The sequence below is a fragment of the Pagrus major genome, chromosome 21 (genome assembly GCF_040436345.1).
Source record: "Pagrus major chromosome 21, Pma_NU_1.0".
Lineage (NCBI taxonomy): Eukaryota > Metazoa > Chordata > Actinopteri > Spariformes > Sparidae > Pagrus > Pagrus major.
The window spans coordinates 33,385,904-33,399,539 of NC_133235.1; the positions used below are offsets into that span (position 1 = coordinate 33,385,904).

Below are 13,636 nucleotides of genomic sequence, written 5' to 3' on the forward strand. Positions count from 1 at the left end.
TTGGCTCAGTTTCCCTGCAACTTTGACTCCCGTACATTGAAAGTTGTTTGTGTCCTTGCCTACAAAAATAATCCCCCATCACAGGTGACTGACTGGAACGACAGACAGGTGGGCGTCGGTGCTGGGGTGTTGCTCCAGTTCAAGGAAAGACACAGTGGTAATCAGTGCAGAAGAGGATAGGGTGAGTTGAGTGTTTTTATTTTAACATTAAAGTCAAAAAAACATTTCCACAAGATGGCAGACTTGAAAAACCAGCTTGGCATTTCCTTTCCCACCGACAGTGGTTTGATGCCTACTTCACGGGCATCAGGCCGCTCTGCCTGAAGAGGCAAGCTCAAGCGCAGGGTGACAAGGGCTGCTTTTTCGTTGGTAATGTAACCGTAATTACTGTACACTTTATATTTTGGGTTATTTTTATATATTATTATAATATATATATGTATATTATGTATATTATTTGTATTACTTAAGTTACTGATAAAGACATTAATATTATTTTTATATATTATTATTATTAATATATTATTGTTACATTATTTCATTGTCATTTGCAGCACTTTCATTTGGATGTTTTGATGTACAGAGTTTGGATTGATTGCTTCATGCATGCTTTTGTTTTGGTGGGCGCAGGTATGTGGGTGACGGTGTTGCTCCGCCTTGTTGATGAAGGTAGAAGTTGTTGTATGTGAACCCCGACATTGAGGTCAGAGATGAGTTGTACTGTTCTGCCGTTTTGGTGATCATTAAAAGAAGACTGAGAACGAGAAGTGTAGCCCGCTATTTATCCACAGCCAAGAGAGACTGGAGTACGCTACCAGACAAGAAAAGAGGGTTACAGAGTGGTGGCAGCGGTGTTTTTTTCTTCGGTGTTTCTCCCCCCCCCTCCCTCGTCTTCGTCTTAATTAGCCAAGGCTATCAACTAGCTTGCTGCCGGCGGGACTCATTGGAAAGCGACTGCAGTCTACCGGTGCTCTCTGTGAGTTTGTTTCTGTTTTATATGGACAGTTGAACATTTTTACGGACAGTTGCTCGAAGGACAAGCAGGCCAAAGTTTTTTTTCGCCGCAGTTTCAGTTGGACAGTGCTCTACATCATGTCGCTGCAGTCATTAGCGGATAACGTTGAGGACAACGTGTCTCTCCCTGATAATGATGGCGCAGGCAGCGCGACCCAACAAGATACAGCAAAGGCAGTGGTTCACTACAGAGTGGAGCTACCGCCATACTTTCACGGAGATGGTAAGGACAAGGAAAGTTTTTCACTGTGGAAAACCAGACTAGAGCTTGCAGTTAAAGCCTGTGCAGATGGACAGCAGCTAGATATTGCCACTATACTGCCCACCCGCCTTAGTGGAGATGCTCTGGCTTACTGGCTGTCATTATCACCAGAAATACAGCAGGACTATGATGAATGTGCAGCTAAACTGAATGATGTTTTTGGGAGGAAAGAATTTTTGCTTCACTTTCAGACTTTTGTAAATGCCAGGCCACGCTTGCCTAAGGAACCTTTAGAGGTTTATGCTGCAGAAATTACAAGACTGGTTCTGGAAGCATTCCCTAACTATGGCACACCTGCTATTACAATGGAACGCTTCAGGAGATTTGTTGCTGGTTTAGACCCCATTCTTCAGGCTAAATGTCATGAGCATGGCGCTGCTACGCTGGAGGATGCCTTACAGGTTGCATGCAAATGGGAACGTGCACAGGAAGCTCTGAAACTTCTTCCCCCTCCTGCTTCTCCATATGCAACCACCCAGTATACGGCTCCTTCTGCCTCACCAGGTGAGCCACTCTTAGCTATGGTTTCTACTAAACGTGGAACATCTCCCTCAGATTCTTCCGCTGCACTTATGGAGGCTGTCAGACAGCTCTCAAAGGATGTGCATGAACTCAGGCTTGAAGTCACTCAGCTGGGACAAGACCATGGCCACTATGCTAGTCACCGTGCTCCCCATGCTGTATACTCCAAACACAAGTACGACCCTCCTGATGAACCGAGGGGTGAGCGCGGCAGAGAAAGATATCACCCCTCTCCATCTGTGTCTCCTGACCGAGGTGTCTACTACTCTGCAGCTCACCATCAGAGATCCAGCAGGTCACACAGTGATTATCTCCATCCCAAATACTCTCCTGGTCATGGTAACAGGCGATACTCACCCACTCCACCATCTTCTCCACATCATCGCCGTGACCATTATTCCACCAGCAGTCAGGATCGCTTCAGGCACCACAGCCCTGACGGGCGCCGCCCTCTCGACCACCTTGATGCAAGATACCCACACCAAAATGACTCCTACAGACGCACCTCCTACTCTCCCCCACATGAGTCAGCCAAACCCAGGTATGAGGCACACCACACCCCCTCTACTAGGGAAAGACAACCACCATACAAGGAGAGGAGCCATCATGTGAGCTTTAAAGGACACCCCACTGACCAGGGAAACGAATGGTAGCAGATCCTGAGGGCCAAGTGTCTGCTGCTACTGCTGGTGAGGCCCCACAACACATGCTAACACCTTCACACAGAAAGCCCACACGCTATGTAATGACTGTCATTGAGAACATCGCTAGTAAGGTTTACCTAGACTCAGGTTCGGACATTTCACTGATTAGTGAGGACTTTAGGATGTCTATCCCATCTCTAAGAACGAAAGCTATGCAACGTTCTGAGCTTTTCCCTAGGGCAGTGACTGGTGACTATTTGGACATTTTAGGCACACTCCCTATTACCATCAGGCTAGGTAGTGAGGTTTTCACCCACACTGTTCAAGTAGTCAGAAACATCACGCAACCAGTGATCTTAGGTTGGGACTTCCTACTTGCACACCATGCAGTTTTGGATTTGAGGGAAGGCATTTTTAAAGTAGGGAGTCGTACTAGCGTCCCTCTTCTGTGTGCTACGGAGACTGCTCCACTGAACTGTAATACTGTCACTTTATCCCCTGTTGTAGTCCCTGCCATGTCACAGATGACTATTTTAGCTAAGGTTCAGTCCACTATTGGTATGTCAGATCTCGAAACAGACTACACAGGTATCCTAGAGCCAGGTCCACTTAGTTTTCAAGGCCTGTTAGCTGCACGCACACTTGCTCCTGTACAAGCAGGGCTCACTTATGTCAGAGTAATGAACCCCACTACTACTGACCTCCATGTTCCAAGTGAAACTAGGCTAGGAGACTTTCACCCACTAGGCAATAATGAGCACGACTACTCTATAGTGGAAGCGGACGTAGCCACAGTTACGACAACAGCAGAACCCTCCCCTCAGCATAGGTTACCAGATGTTGACCTCAGTCAGGCAGCCCTTACTGATGAACAGAGACAAAAGCTTGAAGCTTTACTGCTGACTTACAGTGTTGTTTTTAGTGCTCACGACCAAGACTATGGACGCACTAACATAGTAAGACACAGAATAGACACAGCAGATGCCTCCCCCATTAGACAGAGAGCATACAGAACCTCACCCAACATCAGAGCAGAGATAAACAGGCAGGTCCAGCAGCTCCTTGCCCAAGACATCATTGAGGACAGTTGCAGCCCCTGGTCTTCCCCTGTTGTTCTCGTGAGGAAAAAAGATGGCAGCTACAGATTTTGCATCGATTATCGAAAGCTGAATGCAGCCACCATCAAAGACTCATATCCCCTGCCACACCCTGCAGATGCCCTTGATAGCCTATCAGGCGCATGCTGGTTCAGCACAATGGACTTATCGAGTGGGTATTGGCAGGTTGAGCTTGAGCCACAGGACAGAGAGAAAACAGCATTCAGCACTGGCAGTGCTCTCTACCAGTTCAAGGTTATGCCTATGGGATTGACCAATGCCCCACCGACATTTCAAAGGTTGATGGAGCTGGTGCTCCATGGCCTGCACTGGAAAGAATGCTTGATTTACCTGGATGATGTTCTTGTGTTCAGCCGCTCTTTTTCAGATCACCTACAGAGCCTGGAAGAGATCTTCAGCAGGTTTCGCTCAGCTGGTCTCAAGCTGAAAGCCAGAAAGTGCCAGCTAGCACGAACACAAGTAACCTTTCTTGGACATGTTGTCTCCAACCATGGACTCCAACCAGATGCAAGGAACCTTGAAAAGGTGCGTGGATGGCCTACACCCAGAACAACCACGGAGGTGAGAGCTTTCATTGGACTGTGCTCCTACTACCGTAGGTTTGTCAAGAACTTCTCTGTTATCGCCACTCCACTACACGCTCTCACACAAAAGGGAGCAATTTTCAAATGGACTGTTGAATGTGAAGATGCTTTTCAGTCACTGAAACATGCTCTCACTCATCCACCGATCATGGCACACCCCATCTTCACACAGCCTTTCTTGTTGTACACAGATGCTTCACAGGATGGCATTGGCTCTGTGCTAGCTCAACGCAAAGACAACAAAGAACATGTTATTGCCTATGCTAGCCACACACTCAGACCTCCTGAGAGAAAATGGTCTACCTTTGACCGTGAACTTTGGGCAGTTGTTTGGTCTGTGAGACATTTTAAGCACTTTCTCTCTGGCAGCTCATTCACAGTGATCACGGATCATAAGCCCCTTCTGAGTCTGAGGAAAGCTCCGGTGGATAATGACCCCACTGGCAGACGCAGTAGGTGGATACTTGAGCTGGATGTGTATGACTACAACCTGCTCTACCGTGAAGGTAAACAACATGCCAACGCGGATGCCATGTCCAGGCGCCCCAACTCTGAGACCCACAACAAAGCTGTTCAGTGTGTCATCTCCACCATCACCTCCAGGCATGACGACACGACCTCAGGTATGCCTGACATCAGCCACACACTGTCAGTTGACTTTGAAAGGTTGCGGGAACAACAAAAGGAGGATGGATGTCTCAGTACGGTCATTGCATGGCTAGAGGACAGTGCTCCTAGACTACCAATAGGGAGACTCAAACATTCCTCCCCCATACTGAGAAAACTCTGGCATGAATACCCCAAATTGATCATTCGACATGGAATACTCTGCAGGAAAGTCAAACAAAGCTCTCACACACCTGCAAACTTTCAAGTTGTTCTGCCTGCAGCTCTCATTCCCACAGCTTTGTCAGGTTTGCATGGCAATCAGTTCAGCGGTCATTTGAGTGCAGAACGCACGCTGCAAAGAGCAAGACGCATGTATTATTGGCCATACATGACTCGAGATATTCACAAATTTGGTGCTGAGTGCTTGCCATGTCAAACTCGGGGTTCCCCGACTCCACATGAAAGAGCCCCGCTACAGCCAATCCATGCAGAGAGGCCATTTCAGAAGATTGCTGCAGACATCACTGAACTACCTGTCACTACACAAGGAAACAGATATGTTTTGGTAGTGATGGACTACTTTACACGTCATGTTAATCTGTTCTCAATGAAAGACCAGCGTGCTACTACTGTGGCAAAGTGTATTTTTGAGGACTATATCAGACAACACGGTGTGCCAGAGTCCATTCACACTGATCAAGGCCGCCAGTTTGAATCAGACCTCATCAAACATCTTTGCAACTTGTTGAATCCAAAAAACACGCACATCACCGTACCACGCCCAGTCAGATGGTATGGTGGAGAGACTGAACAGGACGCTCAAAGATCAGCTCGCCAAGTATATCTCACAGAGTGGTGGTGAATGGGACCAGTACCTGCCACAGTGTGAACTTGCCTACAACTCAAGTGTTCACTCAAGTACTGGATTTTCCCCTTTCTTCCTTGTACATGGGAGAGAACCACACCTGCCGCTGGATGTCATGCTAAACTGTAGTCCTGCAGTGACCTCTTCTACACCAGGTACACCAGCAGCTTATGCGCAGGACCTCACCACACGTTTGTCACATGCTTTCAGGGATGCAGCCCAAAACTCTGCTGCAGCCAAACAGCATCAAAAGACTCAATATGACAAGAAAGTTGTGTTTCACCCTCATCAGCCAGGAGACCTTGTTCTCCTGGATGACCCAGCACAAAGGATGAATAAACTTGCTCCCAGATGGAAGGGTCCGTTTGTGGTCCTGAAAAGGATGAGCAGAGGCGGACACCCAGGCGTCACCTATGAGATCACGGATCCTGGGAATGCACGCTCACGGATATGGACTGTTCACCATAACAGACTAAAGGCCTACAGAGGGACCTTGCCGGCCACCCGAGTTGGCAGCCTGTCACCCTCAGTGCCAGCTGACAGGGGCATGTCAGTGACATCAGCTTCTCCTCCTCTTACTGCCCTGTCAGGGGCCCTGCCTTTTCGCCCTCCCACTCCCCCACATGTACCTGCCCCTGTCAATACTGCTCCTCTGCCCAGTGCTCCACCGTCCCCTCATCCCCCCAGTCTGTCCCCCCCTTCCCACTCTTCAGCCACGGGCCACACAGATGGACTTTGCCCACCTCCTCAGGGGCCCCTGCTAGTCACATCCCGGTGTGGACGCCAGGTTAGGCCACCGCTCAAGTACAGAGACTTTGTTACATAAGGTGGTTGGTTGGACTTTGACAGACCCTTACATGTTGTGTTTCCTGTTGTTTGGGTGCTGTGATTTTGTATTGTACGGTTGTTTACACCTGACTGTTATTGGAGTATATATCAGGTCAATGCCTTATTTCTGCCTGCTCGTTTGTAATTTTTTTTTAATATATTTATTTTTTTTGACAGACGGTGTTTAAGGTGTTGCTCAGTGCTGAGAGTGCTGAGGCTAACAGTGTGAGTAAGGATATTTAGCTACTGGATTGTTTGTGATTGTTGACTTCATAATGTCATGTGTTTACATTACACTGTTCTCTTAGAGGTTGGTTGAAATGAGGACATTTCTACTTGTGGCAAGGGAAGACTGTAACCGTAATTACTGTACACTTTATATTTTGGGTTATTTTTATATATTATTATAATTTATATATGTATATTATGTATATTATTTGTATTACTTAAGTTACTGATAAAGACATTAATATTATTTTTATATATTATTATTATTAATATATTATTGTTACATTATTTCATTGTCATTTGCAGCACTTTCATTTGGATGTTTTGATGTACAGAGTTTGGATTGATTGCTTCATGCATGCTTTTGTTTTGGTGGGCGCAGGTATGTGGGTGACGGTGTTGCTCCGCCTTGTTGATGAAGGTAGAAGTTGTTGTATGTGAACCCCGACATTGAGGTCAGAGATGAGTTGTACTGTTCTGCCGTTTTGGTGATCATTAAAAGAAGACTGAGAACGAGAAGTGTAGCCCGCTATTTATCCACAGCCAAGAGAGACTGGAGTACGCTACCAGACAAGAAAAGAGGGTTACAGTAAGAAGGGAGGTCCCGTGGCCGATGCCAGGTCCAACTTGGACCACCTCTGGAATCAGTGAGTGTACTTTACATTTCTTAAACCGGGTTGAGGCAATTTCACGTCAGACAAGGCATATTGCAACCATTGAACATCAACAACTCTGACTTAAAACTTCCTTTTCTCTCCCTCTCTCTGTTTTCCTTTTCCCCCTCTCTTCTACGACACAGCTGTAAGAAAATCAGGGAAATCTGCTGTCTGGTACATGCCAGGCCACGGGGACGTCCTCCAGAGATCAAAGGTAAACATTGCCAGTTTCGGTGCTGTAGCAACTCATAATGTAATAATGGCTAATAATGTAATAATGGCTCATAATGTAATAATTTAAATGTAATAAAAGTTCATAATGTAATAATCGGCTCATAATGTAATGAAATCACGGACGTATAATGTAATAAGGGCTTTGCGCATAATGTAATAATGTAATAACTTATTACATTAAGAGCCTTATTGATACCGCTCATAATGTAATAACAGCTCATAATGTAATAATAGCTCATGTAGTGAGAAAAGTGTTGCATTATCATCATTTTACCTCTCAGATAAAGCTGCAAGTAAAGCAAAAGGCATGGGCTTCAGTGCATTAGTAAACTAAATTAGTGAAACCAAGTATTTAATAGTAATTGCATTCTGACATTTTATTGATGTATAAAGTTGAGCCACTAGGTGGCACCCATGAGAGTTATTTTGGGCCTTTGAGAATGCCGTGCTCACTTCTACTGTGACTATTGCGGGTAAGCAGCACTATTTGTGACCTTTTAAAGTTCAATTAATATCTTTGTTAAACCAAGCCATCCACCTTATCTGTTTAAATATTCTGTGTATTAAGATGTTTGTTGGGATAATGTTGTATGCTTTAGCTAGCGGCTAGGCTCCATCACCTATATTATTTATATTTTTCGTGTGTCAACACAAAATGTTTTCAGCCATTTTTGTAGTATAAAGAGCCAAAAGTCTGGGATAGGCGGATTGGTCGGGCCAAGCCAGGTATTGGTGGGCATACACCTTATCATGAAGCAAGTTTTCTCTGCTCTACCTTTTCAGTCTGCCATCTGCCATCAACCAGCAACACTTAGAGGTACATCAAGGACCTTTGAAGCAGAGGGTGCTTCTTTATAATACTGGCTCTGATGCTGTCCCTGACTCTGACCACCATTCAAACCCTGACTCTGACCATCACTCTGACCCCAACAATGACCCTCATGGTGATTCCAGTGATGTCTTTCATGGTGACTCATGTGATGTCCCTTATGGTGACCCCAGTGATGTCCCACATGGTGACCCCAACGCCGTCCGTCACACTGACCCTGATATTGTTCCTTCTGCATGTCCTACAGTGCCAAAACATATCTTTCATGCTGACCCTGACACTCCCTTCATTGCTAGCCCTAATTTGCCTTTGCGCGTACTGTCACCCATTATCCAGTATTGCCCGTTGATGGATATGACAATGCTGGGCACCTTCAACAGAGTTTCCAACTTGTTCAGAGAGCTAACACTGCCATTCCTATCAAGAATTTATATTCGGGATTCTTTGGTGGAATGTTTAAATATTGTGATGGATGAAGACTGCTGCAGTAGGGTTAAGTGTGCTGCAAGTATTTGTAGGTTATATAAATCAGCTGGAATAGTAATAGTGGCCTTGCATCCAACATCAGGCAGCTCTTCAGCCAAAATGCCAGGTGGATTACAGCATGTTTGTGATTCGACACATATCCTTTGGATGGATCCATATTAAAGACATTCATTGGTGCCAGTCCGACATCACAACTACCTGATGGCGACATGTACTTTTCTTTTCTTGCAGTTCTCCATCTGTGAAAGTCCCACCTGAGGACCAATGGGAAGCTTTCATCAAATACTTCCCCGTAACAACAGGAGCCCTCGCCCCCTCCAAAGATGACAGGGTCAGTGCCGGATTCGGAGATGACCGTTCATTTTACTTCAAGTGGAGGTGTATGCAACTTGAACAGCGTTTGCTACATGTCTCAGGTAGGCACCAGCATTGTCTTTGGTACAGGTACTGTATGCTGTCTGTAAAAAATGCTTAGTGTCTTACTTTGATTGCACTCACTCATTGTTTGCAGAGAGGATGCTGCCCTAGCACAAATTATTCACATGTTTGAAAGTGGGATCGACACTGAGACAATGGATATGAGAGCTGAGAAGCCGGAGGTAGCCCTACTCTTACGAGAGCGATCAAAACTACCCTTGATGGATGGCGTGTTGTGCCGCAGGGTTCTCAACCAAAGAGGTGAAGCTTTTCATCAACTTGTCATACCTAGTAGTCACAAGGTGTTCATGATGAAGTGGGGCATATGGACATTGAAAGAATTTCGGAACTAGCCAGAGCTAGATTCTATTGGCCGATAATGGCTAGGTACATTGAGACAAAATGTAAAAGCTATGATAGATGTGTTAGACGGAAAGCTAGAGTGCAAAAGGCATCAAAACTGGTTAACATCAAAGTCAGTGGTCCCCTCGAGTTGATTTGTATAGATTTTCTGTCAATAGAACCTGACTCAAGAGACACTAGAAACGTACTGGTCATAACTGATCACTATACAAAATATGCACAGGCATATCCAACAAGAGACCAGACATCCAAAACTGCTGCCACAGTGTTATGGGAGAACCTGTTTTGAGTCAGAAGTTGTAGCAGAGCTTTGTAGGCATGCTGGAATCTCCAAGTCTCGCACAACACCCTACCACCCGAGAGGGAATCCGGTAGAACGATTCAACAGAACGCTTGATCTCTTGGGAACTCTGGAGGAGAAAAAGAAGGAGGAATGGAGGAAATATGTTAGGCCCCTAGTACACGCGTATAATTGTACAAGAAATTATGTGACTGGGGAAGCTCCTTTTCTTCTCATGTTCGGCAGAGAGCCGCGTCTTCCCATTGACCTATGTTTGGGCATCAGCCCTCAAGGCCACAACCCCAAAATGCACTCACAATATGTGCGTGACCTGAAGAAAAGACTGAGACATGCATATGAGCTAGCTTCAAGAAATGCTGAGAAAAGGCAGCTGTTGAACAAATGGCGCTGGGATGCTAAAGTGACTGCTCTGCCTTTGGAAGTGGGGGACAGGGTCCTTGTAAGGACCCTGAGTCTCGGAAAGAAGCACAAAATCTCAGACAAGTGGGAGTCCACTGTTCATGTTGTTGTCAAACAGCCAGATGAGAGTATCCCTGTCTATGTGGTCAAGCCTGAGGATGGAGAGGGCAGAGAACGGGTCCTGCATCATGACATGCTCCTTCCCTGTGGGTTCTTACCTACAATCTTGGAAGCGGATCGTGAAAATACTGAGGATTCCTTTCATTTTGAGTTGAAGACCATCTGGTGTTGAATTGTTCAGAAATGTAAACAATCATTTGTTTCCACAAAGAAAGAAAGAGAGAAATATATTTTGTGTTTTTATTTTTATTTCAATCTAGTGATAAAGATTTAAGGTCATGCAGTTGTGGTTGTGTGTTGATGAAGTGTTGTGAAGATGAAGTTGATGCATTTCAGTTCAGAAGTTAATAGTTGTGAATAAACTGGATAGGTAGTATACTGCTACCATAACCCTGGTAAATCCACTTATTGGTTACATAAACAGTGCGGAATGCAATATGTGGGTGAAACAGGTAAAACAATGCTTACCAGGTTCATCCAACACAGATGTAATATTTCTAAAAAGAAAAACGCACAGACTCTTTTGGTAAAACACTTTGTAGAACACGACTGGTCTTCACTTACCTCCACAGTATTACAGTGTAATCCAAGATGGTCCACAGCCCAGAGAAGGAAAATAGATACAACATAAATATTTATTTTAAAAGCATAAATATGGTTATTTTGTTAAGAAGCATAAATGTGTTTTTGGATTAAAATGCATACATTTCATTAAGAGCCACTTAACACAGATTTGGCAATAATTTAATGGAAATGATTAAAAAAATGCCTTTAAGAAATGTGATGACGCTTCCCCTTTAAGGCACTCGTTGCCCTGTGTTTACGCATGCTCCTGGCAGAGCTGAGCAGCAGAGCCAAGAGCAGAGGAGAAGCGAAGAGAAGCAGAGAAATTAACGAGTGAAATAGTTACAAAGACAGTTGCTTTAACGCCTGGAAAATAATACCCATCTACTTGGTGTTTCATGAGGACCATGTCTGAATAAGCCACAGCGGTTTTGGTGAGTTTCAGCTCGCTTTATGCTTCCTTGTACTGTTTGCACTTGAGTGAGTGACTGGTCGCTAGCAAAGCGCTAATAGCCTTAGCTAAAAAATGTGCGGAGAAAAGTCAAACTAAACTGTTTAGCGGCTAATAGTCTGCGGTTTATCAACCAAAGAGTTTTATTTCATGTAAAAAGAGGAGTTATACGGCCCAGCGGCAGGAGGAAAAGTACCCATGTCACTGTGTGGGGCCCGGTTACACCACGTAACAGTAACATTATGATTTAAACTCGCTGTAAAAGGTTATTTCATTTGCATGGACAGAGTAATTTATTTTGTTTATGGCCTGTTGTACAGGTCAGGTTTTTTTGCTTGCTCCTGAATGAAGTTTGACCAAAGAGAGACACTCTTCCTAGGTGCGGGAGACCACACATACGCACGCAGCCGTGGGACACAAGATGGCGAGCCAAACCCACAGACTTCGTTCGTAAAAGACATCTTCATCTTCACCTTCATATTCATCGCTTCAATGAGGATTTGCCGGATGGATTACTGGTAAACTCGCTGCCGGAGAGGTAGGAGTGTTGGAGATATTTCTTTTGAACTGAACTGAGTTGGAAAAATAACTGAACTGAACTTAAACTTTATTGAACTTGAACTGAAGTGTTACACCCTACTGAAGTGTTACACCCTAACCCATACCTGCAGGATACCTTAGACACTGTCTGAACACTGTTATGTTTATTGTTCTTGTTTACTTTAAGTAAAGTACTGGCTTTAATTTTAAAGAACCTGGTCTCTGGTCTAATTTTAACCTGTCGCCCCACTCCATCAGAACCTAGAACTGGTCCAGTGGCTTTAATAGTGTGTCTGGCGGACACTAGTGCTACACACCTCCCGTGCCTTTTGGGGCGCGGGCTCAGTTCCCCTGCCCAAACCCTAAAATAATAAATCATACTTACCTAAAAAAGTTAACAACAATTCATACATACCTTAAAGACTCTACATTTATCTAAATTCATATGGAGATTATAACATTGGAGGAAAGGGGGAGGGACAAATGAAGTGAAAAGGACAATCTAAGAAGAAACCACTAAAGCTTAAGGGACACAAAATCGGGAGGGTGTAAAAGGAGGCTTGTAGGAGAGAGAGCTCACTTCTGCTCTAACCACAGGAAGAGAAGCACCTCAGTCAGCCAGTCAAGAACAGCCAACTTGTTTTCTTTTTAGTGTACCTTGGCTTGAGGAAGTACTACAGGTCGAAACGTCGCCCTTGGCACACACTTTTTTCATTTATATACTTAAAAACAATTTAATTTCTTTTCATCTTACACACAAATTATTATTTTTCATTTCATAGATCATTTTAGTTAGTTAAAAAATGCATAAATAAATGTATTTTCATTTCTTAGAGACTTAGACTTAGACAGATTTTATTGTCATTCTGTGAGCAACAAATGAACAAAATTTTGTTTCAGAGGCTCAGCATAGAAATTAAAATGAAAGTATATCAAAAAATACCACAATAAGAAATAAATATCAAAAACAGAAACATACTAAAAAGTGCAAATTACTGAAAGCAGTCTGATGACAAGGGGGGAAAAAGCTGTTATAGAACCTTGTGGTCCTGCACTGAAAGCTGCAGAACCTCTTTCCAGAGGCCAGCGCGGAAAACAGTCCATGGTGAGGGTGGGAGGAGTCTCTGATAATATTTCCAGCTTGGGACATGCAGCACTTGGGAGCAATGTCCTGAATGGAGGGGAGAGAAGTCCCAATGATCTTCTCCGCTGTCCTCCACATGGAAATGCAGCTGGTCAGGATGCTCTCTATGGTGCTCCTGTAGAATGTAGTGAGGATGGGCGGGGGCAGGAGGGCTCTCCTCATCCTTCGCAGGAAGTGCAGACGCTGCTGTGCCTTCTTGACCAGTGCCGAGAGGGTTCACAGACCAGGTGAGGTTGTCTGTGATGTGCACCCCCAGGAACTTGGTGCTGCTGACCACCTCCACAGCCGTGTTGTTGATGAGAAGTGGAACGTGGCTGGGCTGCTTCTTCCTGAAGTCGACAATGATCTCTTTGGCTTTGTCCACATTCAGGATCAAGTTGTTTTTTCTACACCAGCCCACCAGCTGCTCGACCTCCTCCCTGTAAGCCAGGTCGTGGTCATCCCTGATGAGGCCCACC

At 44.8% G+C, this 13,636-nt stretch overlaps 1 long non-coding RNA gene across 1 annotated transcript; it reads left to right on the forward strand.

Moving 5' to 3' along the window:
• The first annotated feature begins 7,115 nt into the window (after positions 1-7,115).
• On the forward strand, positions 7,116-12,150 carry LOC141017239 (uncharacterized). Its single transcript, XR_012180636.1, has 5 exons — positions 7,116-7,321; positions 7,474-7,544; positions 9,111-9,295; positions 9,391-9,557; positions 11,874-12,150. It is a non-coding gene; the product is annotated as an uncharacterized lncRNA (long non-coding RNA).
• The last annotated feature ends 1,486 nt before the right edge of the window (positions 12,151-13,636 follow it).